Source organism: Alexandromys fortis, unplaced genomic scaffold (assembly GCF_014885135.2).
Source record: "Alexandromys fortis isolate MF-2015 unplaced genomic scaffold, M_Fortis_MF-2015_v1.1 scaffold_18, whole genome shotgun sequence".
Taxonomy (NCBI): domain Eukaryota; kingdom Metazoa; phylum Chordata; class Mammalia; order Rodentia; family Cricetidae; genus Alexandromys; species Alexandromys fortis.
This window is the reverse complement of record NW_026067897.1, coordinates 14,842,729-14,863,457: the sequence shown is the minus strand read 5'-3', so window position 1 is coordinate 14,863,457 and position 20,729 is coordinate 14,842,729. Positions and strand designations below refer to the sequence as shown.

General features: G+C 46.6%; 1 protein-coding gene across 3 annotated transcripts in view; it reads left to right on the top strand.

Annotated features, from left to right (window-relative positions):
• Palm2akap2 (PALM2 and AKAP2 fusion) overlaps positions 1–20,729 on the top strand; it is a 301,240-nt gene that overhangs the window by 84,098 nt on the left and 196,413 nt on the right. The gene's annotated exons all lie outside the window — the stretch shown is intronic.

The window sequence follows — 20,729 nt, the reverse complement described above, 5'->3', positions numbered from 1 at the left end:
TTTCAGAGTTACCACAACCCATTGGTGGAGCTCGGATACTGCTCTGTGCTTCCATTTGAGGAAAGGTCAGGAAAATAATTCAAGGGCAGTCTGGGAACCAACTGGGAAACATGCTGCTTTAAGGGGAATTTGGTAGGGTTGAGGAAGACGGTGTACCAACAATGGGTGTGCCAGGACACCAGAGCACAAATAAAACCAGTCATTCAAAAAACCCTGAGGTCATGGTGTGTTGAGATAGGAGCAGCGGGGCTGCATCCCCGGCACCCAGCCGCCTGCATGGCTAGGTTATGCCCCGAAATAATTACACGGAAACTGTATTTTTTAAAACACTGCCTGGCCCGTTATCTGTAGCCTCTTATTGGCTAGCTCTTACATATTGTTCTAACCCATTTCTAATATTCTGTGTAGCCCACGAGCTGGCTTACCAGGGAGGATCTTTACCTGCGTCTGTCTGGAGTGGGAGAACCATGGCGAATCCTGACTAAGCTTCTTTCTCCCAGCATTCTCTTCTGTTTACTCCACCCACCTATGGGTTGGCCTATCAAGGGGCCTAGGCAGTTTCTTTATTAATAAGAAATCACTCCCACATCAATGGTGTCTGAGTCAGAGGCAGCATCGGAAGCAGCAACCTAGAGCTGCAGAGAAGGTGAACTTAAAGCCTGACAACCAATTCAGCTGTGTCCCCACCCCCATTTCTTCTTTCCATCCCAACGGTATTATGGGTCCTCATGGCGTGAGGGCCTCCTCCTCCTCCAGCACGGAGCAGGGGTTCATCTTTCTGTGTCAGACCAAAGCTGCACACCTCGTTAACTGCTGGAGAGCTTGGATGAGCTATTTAACTCGTCTGCAAACGGGACTCAACGATGAGCTTCTCATTTGCTGATGCACAGCAGAGTGACGACAAGAAAGGTCTAGTGACTTAGCACATACAAGCCTCCTCCCGCTTCTGCCCTTTGACCTCTTCAGATCCATCAGGGAGGTGGTTCCCTGAGGATTCTGGGCCTCTCTGGCCAGAAGCAGAGACTTCATGAGAGGGACATCCTTTCATTACAACGCCAGGTCATCTGTTAGTCATTTTACATGGTTTGAGGGCCCTGAAAGGCTATCTGGTAAACCATCAGTCTAATGTAGTTATGCTGCTGGATACCCCAGGATGCTGTAGACAGCTCTTGGCTAGGCGAACTCCCATCACTGATGTCCTGTTAAGTTCAGTGTTTTATGAAGTTAGGGTCACCTAGGAATTTATTTAGTTCTTCAACGCACAGAGTCAGGGTCCAGAATCAATCTAAGAGTCTAAAATCTAAGTTGCCTCAGACTTGCTTTTACTGTGTCCTAGGCCCTGGTTAGATTGTAAATCCGAAATGCATAGGAGCCATTGCTGTTGGGAAGAATCGTTCTGTCTCTAGGGAGCAGCAGCGCCCTTCTGTGGTACAGAGAAGGGTATGCAGGGATGGAAGCATATGCATCCATGGGTGCAGGTCCTCACTTGTCTCCATAGATACCAGGCATGCTTCATGCATGGCTCTGTGTTGGGTGCTGGGGTTACTGAGACGACAGAGGCTAGTAGGCTCTTGTAGACTTCATTAGCATCTTGTGTTTGGCCCCAAGAACTGATTGTCGCTCTTCGTCTAGATCACTATACCAGATGTACAGATAAAAGATTGATCCTCAAATAGGAGACAAGGAACATGCAGGAGTAGGGTAGAGACATGCATGTTGACCCAGCGTGGAGGAACAGCCCTGCTGCTTGCCAGAAGAGCCCTGAGCATCAGGCTCATCAGCACCAACTGGCATCATCTGTAGTAGGAAGGACTCCTTGTCTTGGGAAGTGCTTGGCTGTTCTGGATCCCAGGGCCATGGGTTGTGTTGTTCATTCTTGGCCTTTTGGCCTACCTGCCATAGTCCTGTTTGTCACGTGTACCCTGTAAAAGTCACGTCTCAGTGATGATATTTCCCATGCTTCCAGCCTCTGCCTCTCAGGGCTTGAATCTCTGGGGCTCTCGGCCAGCAACTTTCACAGTTAACTGCTGATGCAAGCCAGGCTCGTGGTTATGTAGCTTGGCTGGAGCCTTCTGCGTGCAACCCTAGGAAGGAAGCGCTGGTCTCCAACGATGACATATTTATATAGCAGTCCGGGCTGAGGACATTTTGGTTCCATAAAATGAACTTTGTCTTCCCAAGACTCAGGACCAAATCTTCAAGAGACACAGTTTCCCATGTACTTCTTCTGTTCATGGGGTGACTTTCCTAACCACTAGATGGCCTCCGAAGCATGCAAGCCTGCCCTGCATGGAGAAACCGAATATGATTTCCTGGAATTTTTAAACTTAATCTTATTTTTATCTTTGAAGTGCTGAGAAGCGAACCCAGGGCCTCTCACATGCTAGACAAAGTGGTCTACCACCAGGATGCCTCTGCCAGAGACCCCACACACCCAAGCACCTGTCTCACTTAGAAGTCAAGTTTGGTCTGCCCTGGACTCAGTTTTGTTCAGGATTGTGCTGAGGCTTTCCTGTGCCTTCAGCAGGTGATTGAACAGTTTCAGAAGCCAGGAAAGGTGGAGAGGGGGGTGACTTCTGGTGTGGAACTGACCAATATGGAGATGACTGTGTTTGAGGTGTAGAAGTCAATAGGAAGAAGCCAGGGAAGGCTATCTATTGCTCTAGCACTGGCTGTGCTGGTGGACACCTGCGACCCTAGTATTGGGGAAGGTCTCACCAAACTGTGTGTGTCTGTGTGTGTGTGTGTGTGTGTGTGTGTGTGTGTTACATAATTTTAGCACACTATGCCCACAGTTTTAGTATCCTCAATCCCCACATCCCAAATCTAAAATCCTCCAAAGTTGGAAACTCCTTGGAGTGTCATTATGATACCACAATTGGAAAATCCCATAGCAAGAGCCATTGTTTAATTGATTTAAACATTTAAACAAAATGATTTAAAATAGTGAATGTATAAATTGCCATCAGGCTATGCGAATAAAACTTATGAAAAAATATAACTAAGGTTTTATTCTGTCCTCAAAAAAAAAAAAATCTCCTTACCCATGAACAAGTATTCCAAAATCTGAAACCAAAGCCCGGAGTAGTGGTGCAAGCCTGTAATCCCAGTGGAGAAGACAGGCTCAAAGGTCAAGGTCACCCTTAGAACATTGTGACCCCAAGGCCAACCCAGGCTACACGAAGACTCTACAAAAACTGAAATTCAAAATGTCAAGCATTTCTGAAAACAAAACAAAACAAAACAAAACACCCAGCCTGTTTCCCTGTCCCCAGGACTTATATTTCAGATGGCCTATCAAGTTGTCTCTCTGGCAGAAGGTGGCAACGAAAAGTTTAAGTCTATAGGCAAATTGTTTTGTTTTGATTTTTCCACTTCTGGAATGGAAGTTAGGTTCTCACAAATGCTGGGCCAGGGTTTCCACCTCTGAGCTACGTGTCTAGCACAGCCCCAGAGAAATCTTAAGTGGCATTGTTTTCCTTTGGACCTGTTAACAAAAACTCTAACTTGGCTTAAGGAGTCCCATTCACTTTGGCTTTGATCCCTGATCATGAATCATTTTGCATCTGGAAGCTTCCATCAGGGAGTTCCTGGTATGAAGGAAACTGTGCCCTTACAGAGCATGCGGGCCGGAAACCCAGACGTCTACGTCTATCTCGGCATCACGTTCTCATCGTAAAAGCTGTCGCAAAGCCGGAGTGACGTCTATGGGGCAAAAGTCACTAGAATTTAAGTTGTATGGCTATTTTATAGTTATTTTTGTTTGTCTGTTTGTTTGTTTCAAAACACCGTAATAAATATTGCAAGACAGTATTACTTAAGCTGGGCTCAGACCAGCTGATTTTGTCCAAACCCCATCCATCCTAGGCCTTTGTGTCTTCTAGCCGCTAGGGGGCACCCGTGAGCCCCAGCCAGGGCGTTGTTGCTTCTACCTCAAAATCCCAAGGCACAGGAAAGAGCACCATAGGCCCACACTCTGGCATTTTAAAGATAGAATATTTCTGTTATATCTGTGAGAGAGAAAAATTACAGAAATGTTCGATAGGCTCCAAGGAGGCCAGCAGTGCTGGGTTGCGAGATGCACCCACTGCCCTCACAGGACGCACAGCTGGGTGCCGCCAACTCAACCACTAGAAGTCTGAGTTTGCTAAGACCCCACAATCATCCCTCAGACTGTGGCTCCAGCCATTGCCTACTGTGGCCCCGTGAGAGCCTGAGCGGCATCTAAAGTGGGACTTACTGTCTTTGTCGTGGGAACTTGTGGAGTTGAGACTATTTCAGTCCTTGGGAGACTCTAAGTTAGGGCCTTGAAGTTCAAATTTATGCCTTGACTGACACTCAGCCTTAGATCTCTTGATTGGAGAATCTGCCCCCTACAGTCGAATTTCCTCTGCTTTCTCGGGAAGGGGGCCCTGTGGACCAGTTGGCTGACGTGACTGACCCGGTGAAGGCTGAGAAGGAGGAACTCCAGGTCTTGCTGAACACGCACAAATTCTAGATACTATGCAACCCCATTTATTTTTAGACACAGCTTCACTATTTAATGTTGCTTAATGTTTTTTTCAGCCCAGCCTGTGGGGCTATACTAGCACACAGAGTATGATTAGGGAATCGTCAATGTCTTTATAACAGCCAGCAAATGAAGCTATGGTTCGTGCTTAACATGACGCAGCATAGTTGAGCCAATCTCTTATTTAAATTTTTCTTCTTATTTCATTTATGTATGTGTATATGTGTCTGTGTGTTCGTACAGACGCGTGTACAGGTGACCATGGAGGCCAGAAGAGGGCGTTGGCTTCCTCGGAGCTGGAGTGTGTGAGCCACCTAACTTGGGTGCTGGGATCTGAACTCAGATCTTCAAGGTTGAGCAGGGAGCACTCCTAACGGCTGCTGAGCTTTCTCCCCAGCCCCCAACCTCCATTCCTTCTTTCAAACAGATAAACAAGAAACTTAGACTTCCTGCTGCCTTTCAGGATGAATCCTCTTAGTGTGTCATTCATTCCTAAGCCCTCCCACCACTTCCGGCCCTGAGTACCCAGTTGTAGCCCGTCTCTTCAGAGATTCTCTTTCACACCCTTGAGCCCTCCCTGCGCTCTTCTGCTTCCTCTGACCATGCTGCCACTTTGGTTGGCATGCCTTCTAAATGCTTCTGTGCCTCAGCAATTTTTGTTTCGTCCCGTAAGACCTTGTTATGTATCAAGATCATGAAATTCTGCCCTGCGTTTCTCTAGGCTTCTTTGAAGTCTGTCCGGGCTGGTTTCATGTCAACCTGACACAAGCTGGAGTCAATTTAGAAGAAGGAACCTCAACTGAGAAAATGCCCCACTAGTTTGACCTGTAGGTAAAGCCCATGGTGCATTTTCTTGATTGATGAATGATGTGGGAGGGACAGATCAATGCGGGTTGTACGCCCTGGGTTGATGATCCTGGGTTCTAAAAAAAATTGTTCAAGCCCTAAGGAATAAGTCAGTAAGCAGCACCCTCCTTGGCCTCTGCATCAGCTCCTGCCTCCAGGTTCCTGCCCTGTCCTGACTTCCTTCAGGGATGAACAGTGATACAGAAATGTAAGCCATGTAAACCCTTTCCTTCCTAGCTTGCTTTTTGGTTTGGGCGTTTCATTGCAACAATAGATGCTCTAACCGACACACAGTCCCACAGCACTTCCTAACTAGGGTGTTAGCTTTGTTAAATGCTATGTCACAACTGTCAGCACACCTTCCTCTTGAGAGGATGTGTTCTGCCATCTAGAGACCCAGCAGCAACCCCTGCCTCTAGCTCGTCACTCTCTTGGTAGACATTGATGAATGAATGACACTGGTCATTTTTTACTTCTCTCTCAAAATCCCAGAGCCCCCTCCTTTACAAGCTGTAATTTCAGCTCTGCTCACCTGGGCTAGGCGCTCTTTTCAGAACAGACTCCNCACGCCAGGTGTCTGGTCCCAGAGCCTCACATAGGGCAACCCACAGCTGGGCCAGAGGCCTGATCACAGCCCCCAGCTTCTGAGAGGAAGGGGCAGGGCCCAGCTCCGGGCCTCTGAGAACCAGCCAGAGAACAATGCCAGGAAGTGTCCAAGTGGGAAACAACCCGCTGGGCTGAGCCCATTCGGGGGAGCTTCCTGATTGGCTTGATCTGCTGTGCGCAGGAACTCTTAGAATAACTTTGGAATTGTCCCAGTGGAGAGACAAAACTTCTCCACTGGAGAGGAGCTGCCACCTGGTGATGGCAAGCCCAGAAAACATGGCTAGAAACACAGGAGAGCTCTGACGACGTTTCCTTCAGGGAAGTCTCTTTGGACTTACCTAGCCTCCTTTCTCCTCCTTCCACCCCCTACTGTGGCCATTTTCTGAGCCTCAGGTTCAATGCCCGTTCTATACCTTCTGAGTGGCTGACATCCTCCCTTCTGGGACTCAAGTAGCGGAGGCCCTGTTTGTCCTTTGGTAGCTGGTTAGGCAGCTCAAGGATGCCCATGGTGCAGGTGGTCACGGGAGGAAAGGGCTTCTTTCTCAAACCCTCTTTCCGCAGTAGAATGTGAGCTCTGACTGTAGATGAATGCTCTTCCCAGCGTTGTGGAGGCAGCCCATAACACACTAGATGCTGTTTTCAAGAGGGAGTGGTACCCAGATTCTATTTCTGTTCCAAGGACCAGCCAAGCCAGGGCCAGAGATGGTGTGGATAGAGGTTTCAATCCGCTCCCTCCTCAACCAGCACAGCTCTCTGTGTTTCAAGTGTTAGAAAGAGCCAGTTCTGTCCTGAAGTGAGGAGGTACTGAGAGCCATTAGGACGGGAATGCTTTGTTTCTTCTTTGGAGACCGGTTGTGTTGAGTGGCGGTTGCTTTTCAAGACTCCAGCAAACCCAGCTCTGTATCTGATGGGTGACGCTCATAGCTGTTTAGCCTCTCTCGGCCTCAGACTCATCCTCAGTCAAGGGTGGGGTACAATGGTTAAAAAAACTGAATCATGTCTGTCATTTCTGTGCTGTTTAGCTTGCGAAATATTCAAAGAATGTTAGCTATTTTCACCACTGCTTGTGTTGGACTCAAAATAATCATTTCTTCCCATGGATCTCTTTTAATCCTTATTTTTTAAATAATTTTTATTTAAATGTTGTGTGTGTGTGTGTAAAATGTATGCCACATGTGCATGCCAGCAGAGACCAGACAAGGGTTTTAGATCTCTTGGGATTGGAGTTAGAGATAGTTGTGAACCACCTTATGGATGTTAGGGTTGAATTTGGGTCCTCTGGAAGAGCAACCCATTCTCTCCAGTTCCAAGTCAGTCTTCAGATTCTAACTTTGGAGTCTTGAAAGCACTGCTTGTCTCCCCAAGAGTGACTTCTAATATATATAGCAGATGAAGATGTGTTGATGAAGCTATCTGGATGAACACACACAAACACACCCCACACCGTAATGGGAAATCCTGAATCAGCGGGAGAGCTAACATGGAGTGCTGAATTTAGACACAAACAGTGAGTAAACAGGGATTTGGAGGAGAAGAATGTGCCACGTAAACAATTCTCACAATCTGGTCTAGGAGCCCAGCCGCTTCCTCCATGGCACGTGAATGAAAGGGAATCATGGGGCCAAATGAAGTACATGCCAACACTCCCATCATTCTGGCCCAGTGCCCGCTTCTCAGGTCACCTCGACTTTATGCTTTTATTTAGGTGATCCCAGAGGGAATAAAGAAAGGTTGATTGCACATGTAAAGACACACATACCTGCAGTCAGGTGAAATTATACATTGGAGGTATCTGAAAGAAAAAGCGGGGGCCAGCGATGCAGCTCAGCAGCTAAGAGCGCACACACTGCCCTTACAAAGGACCGGGGTTTAATCCTCAGAACCCATCTCATCCAATAGCTCACACCTACCATTAACTACAGCTCCAGCTGATCCGACGCCCCTGGGCTCCACAGGCACCTGCACTTAAATGCACAAACCCACGGGCAGATACACGGGCATACATTTACTTTAAAAAAAATCGTTTTGAAAGAAATGAAAATCACAGGAAACATTCCAGTTCTCTTTCGCATTATCCCACAAGCAGACAGATTCTTAATCAGTTTTTTTTTTTTCAACTAACCCAGAAGTGTCACTATTTTGAGTTTGTTCTTTCCAGAGCCATTTTCTACAGAAGAAAATGATGCACGGGTTCCGTCTAGAGGCTGTGTCTGCTTGAGAACCATGTATGCACGCCTGGAAATCAGGTGTCCAATCAGCATTCATGGGGAACTGCCAATGAATGGATCTGTTCCGCATCTTCTGCAAGGCCAGTGAAATGCTAGAAGCCATAGTCAAAGCAAGAGAAGGGGTAGCAATTATCCTCCAGCTCTTTGCTAACTCCTGCTGAGGAGGGAGGGAGCCACAGATCCATGAGCGAGTGATGAAAATCCAGCGGGTAGAAGTGTATCCATGAGATAAAGCAGCGAGGAGGCTATGTCCAAAGGAGGACTTGTGGAGGGAAGCAAAACTTGAGTGGATTCAGAAAGAGTGAGCCCAGAGGGAAGGAGAGCGCAAAGGCGGTCCAGAGTGAGGGACGTGGGAAAGGCACTGAGCACAGCCCAGGCCCAGTGTGTGCAGGGATCCACTACGAAATCATTTTCCCTGGAGTTAACAGATCATATGCAGCCCGTGAGTGGCTTCTAGCAAAGATGTAGCATTGTGGTATGGTTCGACCTGTTATGGACTTGAGGGTGCTGGGGCTGTGTGGGCAAGCAGATCGGTTGGCAGGTTGTTAGAGGCATTTAGGGAGGCAGTCCTCATTAGGGTTGAAGAGAAGATGGGATGGAAGAGTTGTGGAGCAAATTGACTCATATATTCATATTCAGTGTGTGTGTGTGTGTGCGCGCGCGTACCCTCATGTACGATGCTTCTGCCCACAGTCTTTCAATTTTCATGGTGGCCCTGAAGGGGTGCACACCAGCAGAAACTATGCTTTGGACTGTGACTTTTCGCTTTTCCCAAGTTAGTCACACATGGTAAGGTCTCTCTTAGATGCTGGGCAGTGGCAATTGATACGGCTCTCAGTGAAGTTCCGGGGCATGGGCACAACTGATTCTGTTCAGTAGATTGGGTTGCTAAGTTGTTCTGTTTGGGGGGTTACATGTAGCATGGTGGATTTCTTGGGTGACTCTATTGTAAGTCATGGGTCATCTGTATCCGTGTGGTGGTTGCCAAGGAACAGCAAGTCGGAGGTCACGATAACATCCAGGGGGTCTTAGGCTGTGTGGATTGTCCTGGTGCTGGCAACGGAGCTAAAACCAAAATGCTAGAGAGCGGAAAGCTTGAAGGAGATGAGGCTGGTCTTTCTTGGGTTGAGTTCGAAGTGTTTATGGATGGAGCAACTAGAGGGTTTTTGTTGTTGTTTTGATTTTTCAAGACATGGTTTTTTTTTGTTTTTTTGTTTTTGTTTTTGTTTTTGTTTTCTGTGTAATAGTCCTAGCTGTCCTGGAACTAGCTCTTGTAGACCAGGCTGAACTTGAACTCACAGAGATCCACCTACTGCTGGTGCCGAGTGCTGGGATTGAAGGTGTGCCCCATCACCACCCTGCTGTCTAGAGGATTTGAAAAGCAGTTGTCCACAGAGGCTGGGGGGGGGGGCGGTGATCTGCTGTGGTGCTGAGAATGTAGATGAGGGAGGGCATCAGCAGGTAGGCAGGAATGATACAACCCAAGGCTGGACACGATCAGCCAGTTTCCAATGTTGAGCAAGCAGTGGACCAAATGTGCACTAAAGAGAAGCGGGTAAGGGGTGGGTGCCGAGAAGAGAGCTCAGTTGGTAAAGGCCTTGCTGGAAAAATGTGAGGTTTGATACCTTGGTCTGCGAAAGTCGGGGGTGGTAACGCTCACCAGTAACCAATCTCAGCACTGGGGAGGCAGAGGCAGGAGGATCTCTGGGGCTTGCCAGTCAGCCAGTTTGTCAAATCAGGGAGCTCCAGATTTGGTGAGAGACCCTGTCTCAACGAATCAAGTAAAGGACTATAGAAGGCACTTGGCATCAACCTAAGACCTGCACACACCTGGGCACCCCTCTATACACACACATATACAATGCACAGGAGAGAAGTGGGACCCGCCCCCCTGAAGAGAAGAAGGGTCATCAACAGTGTATTCAAAAATCAAGACTGGGTGCCTTTAAACCCAGTACTCAAGAGGTAGATTCAGGAGGGTCTCTATGAGTTCGAGGTCACCCTGGTCTATGTAAAGAATTTCAGGCCAGGCAAGGATACTTAATGAGACCCTGTCTCAAAAGAAATTAATTAAAAAAAAAAAAAACAAGAACAATAAGAAAGGTTGGGACTACTGAGGGAAATCTGAGTACTGTAACCTGAGTTTTTGGGAAACTGAGGCAGGAAACTGGCTATTAATTAGAGCCTATCATAAACATAGCAAATTGCAGGCCAACCTTGGCCGCTAAACAAAAAAAGAAAGGAAAGGAAAGGAAAGGAAAGGAAAGGAAAGGAAAGGAAGGGAAGGGAAGGAAAGGAAAGGAAAGGAAAGGAAAGGAAAGGAAAGGAAAGGAAAGGAAAGGAAAGGAAGGGAAAGGAAAGAAATCCACAGCATGGCGTTCAGTTCAGTGGTAGAGAGCCTGCCTAGCATGCATAAAACCCTGGATTTGATCCCAAACACTACTAACAAAACAAACAAAGGGAAAAGGCCATGAAGATCTGCTAGACTTGGCAGTAAGGATGGCATGGGCATTACTGAGAGCAGGTTCAGTGGGAACGACAGGAAGGCAGGGTAAAGGAGGTTGATAGAGAGGCGGCCATGAGCCGCTATACCTGGAGAGATCCGGAAGAGGGACGTTGCAGTCACTGGGACAGGGGGCAAGGCCAGGCTGAGAGTGGGGAGTCCCGCTCTTCCCACCGCCATCAGTGTCACAGAGCCCAGAGGGAGGGGGCAGGCTGGGGCAAGGTTGGAGCAGAGCCTGGAAGGTGTGAGCGTCCAGCAGAGGAAGTCATTGGATCTGGGAAGGAGGCTGTGAAGCCTGGCCAGGGCTTTTCCTACGAAGAGGATATGACCTGGACATTTGGAATTCTCAGAGGGACCTTTCTCTTCTCGGTCATGTTCTCATCTGAGGGGTGACGTGGGAGAAGTGAAACGGGCCCAAGTTTCCACTGCCACCTTGCAGTCGAGGGAGGACCTGTTCTCTTGCAAGGACTAATGGAAATCCGGTTTATTTAAGGGCCCTGAACATTATTCATTCTGAAGTGCCACACGGCCTACGGTGACTCCAGATACACTCGTGAGAATAAAAGGAAGTGGTCTCCTTGTGGGTGGCAGTCACAAATGACAAATATTTGGGGAGTGTCATAGAAACACATGTGTATCTTCCTGGAATGTGGAAAATGGGTATGGTAGCTACCTACTTGGTGAAAACAAACAGTTTTCTTCCCAGCGTTCTATCTATGATACAGAAACAGGGAAATAGAGTGAGATGTGGGGCTACACAGTAAATACTGTTAGAGCAAAAGCTGGGATCAGTGAATGGGGTCTCAGAAAATCTGGGGCTGCAGACAGCAGAAATTAATAGGGATTGATTGGACCCATTATTTTCTCTATTCTTGGGTCATTCTTTAAAAAAAAAAAAACAAGCAAACATATTTCTGCCTGGTAACATAGTTGGCCTAAATCAGTTAAATTGGTTTGTTTGCTTATTTTGAGACAAGAGTCTCACATACCTCAGTCTGACCTCAGATTCATGGTAAGCTGAGGTTGGCCCTGAACTTTATTTATTTTGTTTTGTTTTTTTTTTTTTGAGACAGGGCTTCTCTAGCCTTGGTTGTCCTGAAACTCTCTCTGCAGACCAGACTGGCCTCAAACTCATAGAGATCCTCCTGCCTCTGCCTCCCGAGTGCTGAAATTAAAGGCAAGCACCACCACCATGGGGCCAACCCGGAACTCTTGATCTTTCTGCCTCCCCTGCTGAATGCTGGAAACACAGGGCACCACATTGGTTTGGGTTAGGTAGCCTCTACTCCTTGGCCAAGGAGCTGGACCCCCTAATCACGAGTTTTTCCAGACCCACAGGGAAGCCCAGAGAACTAATTTTTCTCCCTAATGAACTAGAATTTGTTTAAGGGGAAAGGGGCGGAGGAAAATGGAAAATCCTAGAGAGACAAAATTCGCATCTGCCATCTACCTCTGCTTCTGTTTCTACAGTCACCTCTGAGACACATATGGATCTGTGTTTGGCTTCCAGTGTAGAACCGGAACCTCAAAGTCACCAGTGACTGTCGTATGAGGTGATTAAGATGCCACACTGCAGGGTCAGCGCTTAAGGCTCATCCTGGTGACGTTCAGTTCATAGCCAGTGATGTAAAAAGATGCTGTGGTTGTGGTCAGCTGAGATCCCCTGCTGAGATTTTTACTGCAGCAATTTGGGGCACAGTTCCAGCCAAGTCTTAGTTCCAAAGGTTGATTAACAGTAATGAATTAAGTCTTGCTTCCCTCCCCCCTCTTCTGCTGAGTCACTATTAGGGCTCTGAGTTCTCACTATCTCAGCCCCAAATCTTGGAAAATTTCTAAGCATTCACTCAAAATTTGGCAATGCATGTGTCCTGTATCAATTGGTATGTCAGGACCAGCCAATTTGTCCGCACATCTCTGAGAACTGAGGAAAGAAATAGACAAAAGGCAGGAGATAGAATCTTCCAATGAATACAGCAACCGCCCCAAGCTTATTACTCACAGCCCTTATATACACCAACCAAAAGGGGAGGGCAAAAGACTTCCTTACCAATGATACAAGAGACAAGCAAGCCTAATTACCTCCTTATATCACAAAACACCTAGTAGCCATGCCCTAAGTCAAATGTCCTGCTGTCTGGCCTTTGAGGAGTAAGACACCCAGTAGCCACACCTTTTGTCAAACTCGCTGTTGTTCATCCTTGAGCCTTGAGGAGCAAGGATAGGTTTGAATTCTCTGACCTTTAGTCAAGAGAGAATGGATTCAAGACTGTGGGCTCCCATATTGGGATAAGATGTAGATCAGCGTGACAGTCGGCTACAAAGACAGTGGCTTAAACATGAGGTTTATTTCTCCCTTCTGTGCACACATAGCCACGAGTCATCTGGTGGTGTCCTCTGAGAGTTAGTCAGGGACCCATGTCACCTCTCTTAACTGTCAAGGGGACCCTTGTCCCATGTGTTGAAAATGGTACTTAAAGCTTTACCTCCCATGATGCATTTCAGGCAGAAGGGTAAAGGAAGGCTAAAGAAGCAAGGACTGAGGAAGGTTCTAGAAGCTACCCTATGATACTTTCGCTTACTTCCCTTTGGTCAGAACAGGCTACATGTGGCTACAAAGAACGCTGAACAATGTTGGTGTCTTAGTTAGGGTTTCTCTTGCTGCAATGAAACACCATATCCAAAAGCAAGTTGGGGAGGAAAGGGTTTATTTGGCTTACACTTTCATATTGTTGTTCACCATTGAAGGAAGTCAGAACAGGAACTCAAGCAGGGCAAGAACTTGGAGGCAGAATGATGCAGAGGCCATGGAGAGGTGCTGTTTACTGGCTTGTCCCCATGGCTTGCTCAGCCTGCTCTCTGACAGAACCCAGGACCACCAACCCAGGGATGGCATCACCTACAACGGGCTGGACTCTCCACCGTAAATAACCAATTAAGAAATTCTCACTTAAGTTTCCCACCATTCTGATAACTCTACCTTGTGTGTCAAGTTGACATGACTAGGGGGCACAGTGGGCTTTATCCTGTGTGCCTGTACACCCTGCTCAGCACTAGGAACTGAGTTGCCGTGAAGCAGGGAAGAATGGGAACTTAGCAACTGACACTCTTCCTTTGCAGTTTTTACTCATGCTGGACACATAAGAATGGTGGGGAGGGGTGCAGCTTGCTTCTCTGAGCAGCTCTTCCTGTGGCTCTCATTTTGGGAAGCTGGGCAGACAGGCACCTCACTTGACTGCTCAGCTGTGAAGCTGCAGCTCGGTAGAAGGGGGAATTTAGCTAGCCCGGCAGCGTCAGCTTTCATTCCGTAAGTGCCTGTTGAGAATCACACTCGTGTCAACTGAGCAGCAGTGTGGAACACGCCTGTATGTCCCTCAGGAGTGGGAAAGATTGGAAAGGCTCCATCCGCTGTCAAGATTATTCTGGGTTACTGCCCCATAGGAGAGTCATTGCTCGCTCCAGAATATACTTAGGCTTCTGGAGATTTCACAGCAGAAAAAAATAATGACACCTTGAAACTTGCAAACAAATGGATGGAACTAGAAAACATTGTATTGAGTGAGGTAACCCAGAGCCAGAAAGTCAAATAGCATATGTACTCACTCATAAGTGACTTTTACATGTAAAGCAAAGAAAACCAGCCTACAATTCACAATCTCAGAGAACCTAGACAACAATGAGGACCCTAAGAGAGACACACATGGATGTAATCTACATGGGAAGTAGAAAAAGACAAGATCTCCTGAGTAAATGGGGACTATGGGAGAGAGCTGAAGGAGAGGGGAGAGAAAGGGAGGGGAGCAGAGAAAATGTATAGCTCAATAAAACCAATTTAAAAATTTAAAAAAAAATAACACATTTTAAGATAGCTGAAACAAAAGAGTCAGGCTATCTATTTCTATAGCATGCTGCAGGAATTAAGTGGGAACCCTAAAAACTACATCAACCCCTTTGAAGGGTAGCCCACCATGGTCAAACATCTTCCAGAAGAATCCATCTTTTTCTTGTTGTTGTTGTTGTTCGAGATAGGGTTTCTCTGTATAGCTTTGCAGTCTGTCCAGGAACTGGCTGGCCTCGAACTCACAGAGATCTGCCTGCCTCTAGCTCCCAAGTACTGGGATTAAAGGTGTGTGTCACCACCGCCCAGCCAAAGCATCATCTTTTAAAAATGTCACTACCTTAGCATTGCCACAGCGAGGGCCAGGCACATTCACTGCTGGGGAGAGCACACTATCCAAACCATGTCAAGTAGACCAAGAGGCAGAATAGAATCATAAAGTGGGCTGCTGCAGAAAAAATAGAAAAATAGCATGGACTTCAAAGATGGAGGCAGAGGTCCATGAGTCAAGAGCTGCAGATGGCCTGAGGGGGAGGGAAAGGAGGAAAGGGATGCTCCCCTAGAGCCTCTAGAAGGGAACCGAACTCTGACAAACATTCTGATGTTTGCCTGATGCCCCCCATGTCAGGCGACTGACCTGTGGATATGGAAACTACTGTGTACTGAAAGTCACCGAGCTGGTAGTGGGTGTCAGGGCAGTAACGGGGAACTGCTGTGACTCCCCCCTGTGAGGTACCCTGTAAGAGAAAGAGGAAAGCAAGGTGTGTGCCACTGAGGGCAACACTACGGCTCTTACAGAGCTTTTCCGGAAGTTCTCTGCCCCTAACACACATATACACACACATATACACACACACACATACACACACATACATACACATACACACACATACATACACACACATGCACACACATACACACACATGCACACACATACATACACACATGCATATACACATGCACACACACACACACATACACATACATACACACTCATATACACATGCACACACACACACACACACATACACATGCACACTTTTGTGCCTATGTTGTCCACACAAACTGCCCCATGGCTGCTGTTAGCTACCGTGGAAGCTGTGGTATGTACACTTCATCTGGGCTTGTTGCTCTCCCCAACAACGTAGTCTTTAGTGAAGGAAGAAAGAATGATGCCCGGGCAGACAACTGGGGGTTTTACCACGCACAGCCTTAACACATTGTTCTTTACATTGCCCTTCCTGGTCTTTAGTGTGTGTCTGTGCAGGTAAAACGCATTGCTTCACTGAGAGCATCCACGAGCAGACTCTGTGCTTGATTTATCTTCCTGTCCCTGGTGCTCAGCACATTGCCTGGTACAGAGAGAGTATTTGCATAAAGCTAGAGAGACAACTGCATGAAAGAATTTAAACAAGCGATGCTAGATGTACTATGCAGAGTCAGAGGTCCTCCGTGCTCTTCCGGGAGGATGCTGGGGGCAGTGATACATTTTACAAGCCCCAAACCATCTCCTGTGTTAGCTCTCTGCGGCTGCACTGTGTTCTTACAGTACTCTGTGCTCAGAAGGAACCAAGACGGCTGGTCGAAGGCTGTTGCGTACCTGTCGCAGCCTGTGGAGCCTTGATTAACCTTGCGTATAAATTACATTCCTGCCCATTTGTTATTTTTAGCACAGCCATAGCTGCTCGGCACCTGGAAACCGAGTTAGGTTTCAGTCGTGAAGCTACAAAGCAGCAGCGCGCTCAACCCCAAGACACTGTATCTTGCCATCTTCCCGAGTCCTGAGACTCAGGTTTGTAGGAGCGAGGTGGGGGGACTTAGAACCTGGCCCAAAGCCACAGGTATTTTGCAAGGAAACTCAGCTTCTCAGACCTGGCTTACTTAGGCTGACATAGGCTCCCATTCCCTCTCGTCATTACATTTGGGGTAAAACTCGGTTGGTATCACCAAGGTTTAGTTTCTCTGTTTCCCTCTCTCTCTCTTTTCTTCTCAGTTACACAGCACGGTATCACGACCCAAATCTTTAGCATCTGAACCATACAGCTGAACTCTCTGAAACCGAAAGAGCAGGGGCAGGCTGTGGAGATGCAAGTCAGGCTGCGGTCACCAGGTCGCAGAGAAGTCTCAACTGCCTGGGGCTGCTGACCTGGATGGAAGCTCCCTAGGGACATCCCTTCCCCACACCCCCATACCTTTATTTAACACAATTTAGGTTTGTTTTATGATCCCTTGAAGTATCTGCTTCCACTTGGGTTTGTAGGTACTATTAGAGAACACTATTTTAACTCCTTGAATTGACACCAAGAAGCTGAGGTCCTATTTATTTCACCCCCTGTGAGAGACTGTCTTCTCAGCATGGGTTCTCAGGAGCATCTAAATCAGGCAATCAAGTTAGATAAGTAATATGTAATTTTCTTATTATGTTATTATTTATTTGCTGTGTGTGTGTGTTTTGAGGAGTAGGAACATGTGTCTCACAATGGATACACAAAAGTCAGAGGACAAGTCAGGCAACGGTGGCACATGCCTTTAATCCCAGCACTCAGGAAGCAGAGGCAGGTGGATCTCTGTGAGTTTGAGGCCAGCCTGGTCTACAAGAGCTAGTTCCAGGACAGGCTCCAAAGCTACAGAGAAACCCTGTCTTGAAAAACCGAAAAAAAGAAAAAAGAAAAGAAAGAAAGAAAGAAAGAAAGAAAGAAAGAAAGAAAGAAAGAAAGAAAAAAAGAAATTCAGCGGACAACTTGCAGAAGTCAGTTCTCTCCTACTGTGTGGATCCCAGGGACTGAACTCAGGTCGCCAAACTTGGAGGCAAGCACCCTTACACGCTGAGCAGTCTGGCTGGGGAGCAAAGCCAGGATTCTGAGTATGCTAGGCAAACAGTCTAACACTGAACTGTGTGCTCAACCACACTAGATTTTAAGTGGAGCAAATACTAAAACTTAGAACAACAAAATTAAAATAATCTATAACCCTACTACCCAGTGACTGATATTTTCCTATTTTTTTCAGTATTAATTGTTATTAAAGGGTAACCTACTTACATTTCAGATTTGGGGGGAGCAGGAAGATAAGTTCTTTGTAATCTTTCAACCTTAGGTAGTATTAGATAAATAAATATATCCATAAAGTATGAATGCATATATGTGAAATATAATTGCGATATACATTATTGAGGTATATTAGAATATAAATAAGATTTTATGCACACTCATATTTGACCTGTCTCAATTGTTACTACAGTAGTTGCAATGTAACAAACTCCACCCACCTGTAATCCCTGCACTCAGAGGAGAATTATAATTCAGGGCTAGCCAGCTACAGTAGCAAGACCCTATCAAAACAAAAGACCAGGGATGAGGTGCAAGGCTTTAATCCCAGTACTTGAGAGGCAGAATCAGAGGCAGACAGAAAAGCAATGGTAGGCAGATGTCTGTGAGTAGAGGCTGGACAGGCCTCCATTCAGAGTTCCGGCAAGGGCTGCAAGAAAAGACTGCCTCACACAAACAAAAACAACCTGCCTCACACTCATTATCTGAAGCTTGAAGTTGTTTATTCTGACTCTTTAGCAAGCTGGGCTCTGCTAAGTGGCTCTGGGTTACAGTCTTTTCTACCATGGGCAAAACTCAGATCTGTTCTGAGAACAAGGTTATCTAGTCGTCCCTTGGCTCTAGCCAAGAGGTACAAGGAGCAAAGCACAAACAAACCTACCCAAGCCTCTGTTTGTACTTTTGTCTTGTTTGCACTAATGTCATTAGCCAACACACCTCACATGGCTAAACCCAGAGTCAAGGGGAAGGAAAGCAAGTTAGTGGCTAAGAGCAACGTTAGTGGTCCAGGGAACTAGTTGTTCTTCCTGGGGAGGCAAAGATGAAAGGAAGGGACACACACACACACACACACACACACACACACACACTTGTATGCATGTGCTTGTGCTTGGGTATGTGCGTGTGTAAGTGCAATGCCCATGGAGTCCAGGAGAGGGCAACAAATCCCCTGAAGTTAGAGTTTCAGGCAGTTGTGAATCGCCTGACGTGGGAGCTGGTACTCGAACTCAGGTCCTCTGAAAGAGCAGCAAATGCTCTTAGCCACTGAGCTATCTCTGCTGTTTCCCAAAGTAGGGGCTATTTTAAAGGCTAATATCTGAGGTGTCTGCTGAGATCCTCTCATTTGAGATTTAGGTGAAACCTCGGAACTCGCCTGACCTCTAGTTCCACGCACCCTGTCTAAGAGATCTCTGACCCGGAATTGCATTGCTGCAATTTGAAGGTCACTCGGCTGTCCCTTGTGTTGCTCCAGTTCCGCTCTCCTGTTTTTTATTTATTCCTCCCTAGAATATTTCACAGAGATGTATGCAGAAGATTTTGCTGAACATTTGGGGCAGCAAATGAGTTTTACATCTGCATTCAAACCAAATGCGTCATTCAGCCCCTCTCATTGGGACTCGATGTGAATTTAGCCCACACTCAGCCTCCCTACCCAGTGCTTGCTGGGGAATTTTCTCTGGTCTCAGGAGTTCTGATCAGCTCATCTCAGCTTTTGTGCAGCCTGGTTCAGCTTTCATACTCATTCATGGGATGTCTGTCCATTGAGAATGTGTGCCCCTCCTCACCTTGAGAAATGTTTGATTCAGGTGGGGAAATTAATCATGCCTGTTGCTATCTGGGGGCCAGATCATTCTCCTCTGCGGGGACTGTTGGTGCACTGTAAGGTGTTTGTTAGCATCTCCAGCCTCCAGTTACTAGATGTCAGGAACACCAGCGCTTGTGCCCTGGAGTTATAAACAACCAGAACAGAGATGTTGCAGCCTTCTTCCAGGAGGAAAAAAAAAATATCTCATTAGAAAATTGCTGCTAACTCAGGTGGTGGTGGTGCACGCCTTTAATCCCAGCACTCAGGAAGCAGAGACAGGTGGATCTCTGTGAGTGTGTGAGGTCAGCCTGTTCTACAAAGCAAGTTCCAGGTCAGNAAAAAAAAAAAAAAAAAAAAAAAAAAAAAAAAAAAAAAAGGAGGGAAAGGAAGAGAGAAAGGATGAGTGAATGACCAATGGATAAATGAATGAATGAATGAACTAAAAATTCAAACCAAAGCATTCAAGAGGGCCAGAAGTGTAGAGTCTTTTAGACAGAAGGTTTCTATCTCTGCATAACACACCATGACCTGGTTGCAATACGACATTGGCCCACTATTCCAATACATGCAGTGTTTTTGAACAAGGATTATGTGAGACTGTAAAACCAATGCAGTAAGAGCTAGGACAGTGATTGGGGTGGGGTGGGGAGGAACGGGTGTTGGACCTCCTGGCTTGCATTCTTGTTTCAAAGCTCTGAAATAGTTACTGAACCATACAAGTCCTTGATGATCTCATCTCTCAAATGAAGTTCTCTACTCATAAAAGTTATTGAGAAGGTTATATGAAATAACCCACATGTATTGGTAAGGGTTCTCTAGAGTAACAGAAGTTATATATTCATTTATAGATAAAGGGAATCTATGGGAATGAATTATAGGTTGCAGTCTAGCTAATCAGTGGTTGGCTGTAAATGGAAAGTCCAAGAATCCAGTAGTTGCTTAGTCCACCAAGCTAGAGATCTCAACTAGTCGTCAGCAAATGTTGGAGTCCCGAAGAAGTAGGCTCTAACGCCAGTGAAGGAACGGATGTGCTAGCAAGGAAAAGTAGGCAAAGATCGAAAGCTTCCTTCTTCTGTGTCCTTATATAGACTTCCAGAAGAAGGTATGGTGCAGACTAAGGGTGTGTCTTCCCTGCTCAAGATCCAGACCAAAGGTGTGTGTCTTCCTGCCTCAAAGGTCCAGACTAGAAATGGATTCACCCACTTCAAACCAAGCAAAAAAATCTCTCCCAGGGGTGCCCTCCATTCCTGGCTTGCAGTTCATCCCAGATGTAGTCAAGTTGACAACCGAGAATAACCATCACACCATGTGAATTGGTTCTTGGAACAGGGAACAAGGACTCATCATCATTCCTGTCATTATATTGGGAGAATACAAATGATGGGCTTTACCCATAGCTGCTCTGTGGAATAGTCTGTCGTTATATTGGAAGAATGCAAATGATGAGCTTTACGCATAGCTGCTCTGTGGAATAGTCTCAGAGTCTCGTAGCAATACTAAAAGTTCCCGTCTTGAAACTATACAGAATAGTTGTATCACCTAAGAAACTGTCCAGAAACTTGGGGGCAG